Raw genomic sequence first — 6,098 nt, forward strand, 5'->3', positions numbered from 1 at the left:
AGGATGAAGGAAGCGGTTCTCAAAACCCAGAGCAGCAATGGGCTGTTCCCAGCTCCTCGCCCTCGGCTTCAAAAGGGGGCCGGGCAATTTGTTTTTAGCAGGTAATCCTTCAGCAAAAAAAGATTTAAGGTCTGCAGGAAGATTTTAATCTTTTTTGCTTTATGGCACTTGCAGTCCTTCTGCTCGCAATAGTGAAGCAGACCTGGAGAGCCTTGGGAATGAGAAAATTCAAAATAAAGGCTGGAAGCAAGGGTTACTGCAAAAATTGGTTTTAAAGATCGAAGATCCTGGCTTTTACCCTTTTTTCCTGCTCTAGCTTTAGCACAATACTTTCTTCCACATTTTTGTGATTATTTTTAGTAACATCTAGCTAGATCATTGTGACAAATTACCTTCACCAAAATAGCGACAATAACTTGTTGTGGCTAAAAATTAGGTTTTCAATAAATCAAAACCAGAGAAAAACCCCAAACCAAACCCCTACTCTTAAGCTTGTTTTGTTTTTTTTTTGTTTTAAGAATGGCCAATTCTTAGGGAAAAGTGCAATTTTAAAAATATTTTTTGCAAAGACCTACGGACACATTTTGAACAAAATTAATTTTGCTCAAAGTAATATCTACTTCTTTAAGTATCAAGTTCGGAAAAACATCCAGAACCGTGTCAGTACTGTATGCTAATTCTCCACCTGACCTTAAAAAAACCTTTCAGCATGTTATTTTATCAATCCCCGTCACGCTGAAGCAGTAATGGGCTCACGGTCCCCGTATAGTGCGACGTAGTGAGATGAAGCTTCGGTAGCTTTTTTTCAAGACAGAGGAGCGCTGTAAGAAAAATCAGCTCCAGCAAGTCTCACAAGGGAGGCTTTGTGTGGCAAAAAGCTGTATTTTTAGGTCAGCTCGACTAAACTGAAGGAGGTGATTTGTGTGTTAAATAGAAGGACCGCCTGGCTTTTAAGCTCAGCCTTTTTTTTGCGGTGCAGCCACGCTGATTGCTTTCGGGTGGTGTTTGTAACCCGGACCAAGTGACCGCCAGCCAGGGGCGAGTGCTTGGTCCTCAGCGTTTAATGAAAGGTGTGTTTCTGCGTGGGGTGAGGGCAAAACTGATGCTTTCTTGCTCCTCTTTTCTCCCAGAACACTTGTCATCTAGCATTTTAATCGAGTACCAAGTTAATAAAGCAATTTTGGATGCTGCATAAAACCTGGTTTGATTACACGGGTCATTTGCAGCCTGCCTGGCCCACCAGCTCACGGCAGCACAGCTCTCTGCTGTGTCTCGGGGTGACTTAGGAGGAACAGGGGAATTCGAGGCTGGATCAGCAACGTATCAGGGTTTTGCTCTACCCCATCACTGAGGGTGTGCGTTAGCAAAGCACGCTGCTGATGGGAGTGAAGGAGAAGGAAAGCTGCATGGACCAAAATGAGAGAAGCTCTGAGAAGATGAAGGATTCCCCAGCTGAGCTTCACCGAAACTCCAGGAGGGGACGAGAGCCGCATCAAAACCGCCGCTGCAGAGGCGACGCCTCATTCAGCATCTCTGGCAGGGGACACGAACACGTGCGCTCGCCTCCCTGACGGAGGCTGAAGTCCACCCTGAGCAACGCGTTAGCGCTATTCGCTTTGTGCGTTGCTCAAGCCAGCAAAACAGGATTTAAGTGAAGCTTAAGCAACGCACAGGGTCCTGCAGAGACCGTCTGTCCTCTGATCAGAAGCCCTCAGCAGAGCTAAGGAAGAAGGAAGGTCCCTTGGATAAGGGTGAAAGCCAGGAGGGACTTCAGGAGGAGATGAAAGGGGAAAAAAATAGATTAACTGGGGGAAAGATGGAAAAGGAAGAAGCCAAGGCTTTATTTTGCAAGTGAGATGCTTGATTTTTCCCATGCTCCTGCTCTCTGGAATGATGAAACGAGGTGCTCAAGGGATAGGGCAAGGAGGGAACTATAGCAAGGAACAGCCGATCAAATACGTGTTGCTCTCCTTGTCTGTGTGCCAAGGGCCATATCTACTCTCACTTTTATTTTTGCAGAGTGCTCAGCGGATGCTGGCTGCGCTATCAGCCAGAGCCGGCGCACGATTAAGCCTTTCTGCAGGAATTCACAGGATGAGCCGTTCCCACAACGTGTCAGTAGGTGGCAAAAAGCTACAACCCTTGTGCTAAGCAAGAAATAAATATTTTTCCTAGCTCTGCAAGAACAGGAGGTGGGCAGCTCTGTCCCATCGGTGAAGATGGTTCATGTTCCTTCTGGGCCAGAGATCCTTGCACCAGGACTACTGGGAGGGAGGGGACATCCCAGAAAGGGCAACATCCCATACAGGGAGCAGATAAAGAGGCTCAGAAGGGAAACAAGAGCTGCCTCCCTCCTCTTTATTCATCAGGGGACCCTTGCGCCATCTCTTGATCTTGCTCAGAAATTAGTTAAAGAAAGCTGGAAACCATAAGGGCTTAATCGCTATGGTGGCACAGTCTGAGGATACCTAGTTAGACAAAACAAAACGTGCCAGGGTTGATATTTTTCAAGCTGCTGATAATACTTTAATCTTCATGTACAGCCTGAAACGGAGCTGCTCAAGTCGATGTTCTTGGGTGCTTTTCTCTCGCGGCTTTGTGTAAGCAGATTGAAGCAATCCCGGTTGCCTGTCACACACCTTCCAGCGAGGCAGGGCAGACAGAGGGTTTAATAAGGTCAGTGGATATATCCCGGTGCCTTTGATGGTGGGGGTTTTTCTGCTTTTTGAATGTATGCATGTGTTGGGGAAGGGAGGATGTTGCACGATGCTGAAAACGTGCATTCCTGAGGAGGTCAAATACTCTGAGCACCAGGTGGGACGGAGCCCGGGAAGGTTAGAAAATCACATTAATCCAGACTACTTGAGGGAATCCAGTTACAGCGTGGCTTTGTTCAACTTTATTTACCTAACACCTCTCTTTACTAAATGTAAGTAAGTCACTTTTCTGCTCAGGAACAATAACAGAGATATTGCAGCAACCCTAGCTGCAAGATCTCCGAAATACCTTCCTGCTTTTTTAAATACAGGGGTAAGGTTCATCGACTTTTCCTCTTATAAGTTGTACCTTCAATTGCTAATGATTTTGCCAGACATTAACCGCTAGTGCTGACTTTCCCCAGCTCAGGTGTCTGCTTCAGGCTGAGCATTATCATTTTGTTTTAACATTTCAGCAAAACCGGTTCAGCTAATCCTGAGCTGGAGGAACTCGGGTTGCTCTGACCACGTTCATACCACCAACAAAAACATCCTATAATCATTTCACTGGGAAGATCAGATGTCCTTCTGCTTTGGGGCAGAGATCTATCTGACCTACATCTCCCGTTTCTTCAGGGCTGTGCCATTTGCTGATACCCATAGCCACGTCATTAACTGCCTAAAATCTCCATTCTTTGTCGTTTTGGTGAAAACCGATGACGTGAATTCTCTGAAGGCGCTGCATCTGGGCTGAGCAGCCTCTGCCTCAGCACAGCTCCTACGGGGAGAGACGTTTAACCCGCGGGATGGGTCCAGCGAGGCAGGACAGATAAAGGGTTTAATAAGGTCAGTGGATATATCCCGGTGCCTTTGATGGTGGGGGTTTTTTCTGCTTTTTGAATGTGTGCCTGTGAAGCTGGGTGTGCTCCGTGGTGTCGAGTGGCAAGTTTCATCCTCTCCGTAGTTGGCTGTAATGACTCAGCCTTTAAATGATGAGCTAATAGCGAGCACTTGGAATCGGCAGCTATTCAGAGAAAAACAGCTCTGTAAAGTCTTCCTGGCTGAGTTGCAGTACATGCGTTGTGAGGGGTTTTTTCCATCTTCTGTAATTTGTAGAAAAGTCTAAATTTATCTTTAGTAATAGAGAAAACATTTTTATTTCCAGTCTCTGGAAAGGATGTTAGAAAATATGGGAAGAGTTTGAGTTGCCGTCTGCCTCTCTACAGGTTCTGATGAATGAATACAATTGAGAGCAGTACAGTCAAACAATTTTGAGCACCAGAGGTAGAAAGCATGTTTGCTGGTTTTATCGCCTCCGTAAGAGCAAATTTTGCACACTGTAAATTGATAAATTAATGCTCAGAGTCTCTTCTCTGCACAGTCTGTGATATGGATCGACTGGTCCACACACTCTTCTCCGTGGGCAGCGCTCTTCCCCAATGCTGGCAACATGATTATTGGAAAACTAATCAGCTCTATCTGAGATAAATTGCATTTCCACCAATTATAGCTTAATTGTTGACAGATGGGAACACAGAAGGGAGTTGTATCACATCATTAAGAGGACAGGTGTATAGACAAGTGCCAGATTAATTGTTCCAGCCCATTAAATCGTTGACCTTTTCAACATACCCTCAACGTCGAATTCAAAGCTCTCACGATATTTCCAGCTCACACACGGTGGCCGTATTTATCAGTAAACTTCTCAGTGGTATTTTTAAAACACACAGACTCCAGACACGGACTCATTAGCCACGAGCAGTTCTCCTTTCTTGTTAAAATCAGTTCTCTTCTTCCTTCTCTGTGTTAGGGTTTGTGTTCTTGGCTTTTCTGTGAAATCACGCGCGGTGTGTGGGCTTTCTCCAAGGAGCAGTTTTCTCCATGAAGCACGTAGACATGCTGTAATGGGTTATACATTTAGGGATGTCAGAAAGAGAGAGAGAGGTGAAATCAGGACAGAGAAGCTCAGTGCTGGGCAGCTGTGCTGGAGGCTCCAGTTTTAACTTGGGGCTTTGGCTGTGATTTCCAACTCCTGCTCTGCCTGGGATTTTCAATAAAGCCTAAGAGAGACAAATAGCTAAATACTGTTGAAACTGAGTCAGCCATGTGTGTCTAATTCACCTAAATATGTGTAAAAATGTGTCTCCTGCTCTGTTTCTGGCTCTGAAATCCAGGCAGCTGAGGATGCAGTGCAGATACATCCAAAACAGCTTTGTGGGAGGTAGCGCAGGTTCGAGATAGTGATGCAGGACATGCCTCATCTGCCCTGAGCTACCCAAACCCTGCGCTGTCCTGGGTAATTGAGAACTGACTCCAGATCTAGTTATTCTGGACATCCTGCCTTGAAAAAGGAGGAGAAGATTTCCAGCTGAAGGAAATGGAAGTTGCGGTGCTGATAATCATATTTGTTACTCCTGGAGTCCCTGTCCTGTGCCAACGAGCTGATTGGAAGATGTATTACCCTCTGGTAGGTTTTAGAGAGATGTCCTGGTTTTGGCTGGGATAGAGTTAAATTTCTTCCTAGTGCTGTGTTTTGGATTTAGTATGAGAAGAACGTTGATAACACACTGATGTTTTCAGTTGTTGCTAAGTGCCCTGCTAGTCAAGGACTTTTCAGCTTCCCATGCTCTGCCAAGTGCACAAGAGGCTGGGAGGGAGCATAGCCAGGACAGCTGGCCCAGCTGGCCAATGGGGTATCCCATACCATGTGATGTCATGCTCAGTATATGAATGGTAGGCATGTTCCAGGAAGTAGCGATCGCTGTTTTGCTGGTTTTTGGGCATTGCTTAGCGGGTGGTGAGCAATTGCATTGTGCATCACTCATTTTTTATATTCTATTATTAGTATTATTAGTATTAGTATTATTTTCCCTTCCTTTTCTGTTCTATTAAACTATCTTTATCTCAACCCACAGGTTTTCTCACTCTTATCCTTCTGATTCTCTCCTCATTCCATGGGGGTGGGGGGGATTGAGCGAGCGGCTCTGTGGTGTTTGGCTGCCTGCCGGGTTAAACCACGACAAGAGACCAAGTGGAAAGCAACCCAGGGGGACAAGCAGGAGGTACGAGGAAGAGTTAATGCCCTTCATCAGCTCTGCATCTTCAAACAGAGGTAAAATTGACACTGGGAATCAGGCAGGTCTTTTTCCCAGGGCCAGGACTGAGGGTGGGCTCTCTCCCTCCCTTGTGTAGCACCAGTCCAGTTTGTCACAGTAAAATAACTATGCGTAACTGAAATCCCAGGGAATCATTTCATATATGTGCTTGAATGGCTTACTGCGTTCCACAAAGATGATGCACCTTTACTGCGGTGGCCTTTACAGATCTACAAAGACAACCAGATAGGAGACAGGAGAACTGGGTGAAGTTCTCTCTCAGATAACAAATGATTTTGTAAGGAAA

The sequence above is a fragment of the Calonectris borealis genome, chromosome 5 (genome assembly GCF_964195595.1).
Source record: "Calonectris borealis chromosome 5, bCalBor7.hap1.2, whole genome shotgun sequence".
Lineage (NCBI taxonomy): Eukaryota > Metazoa > Chordata > Aves > Procellariiformes > Procellariidae > Calonectris > Calonectris borealis.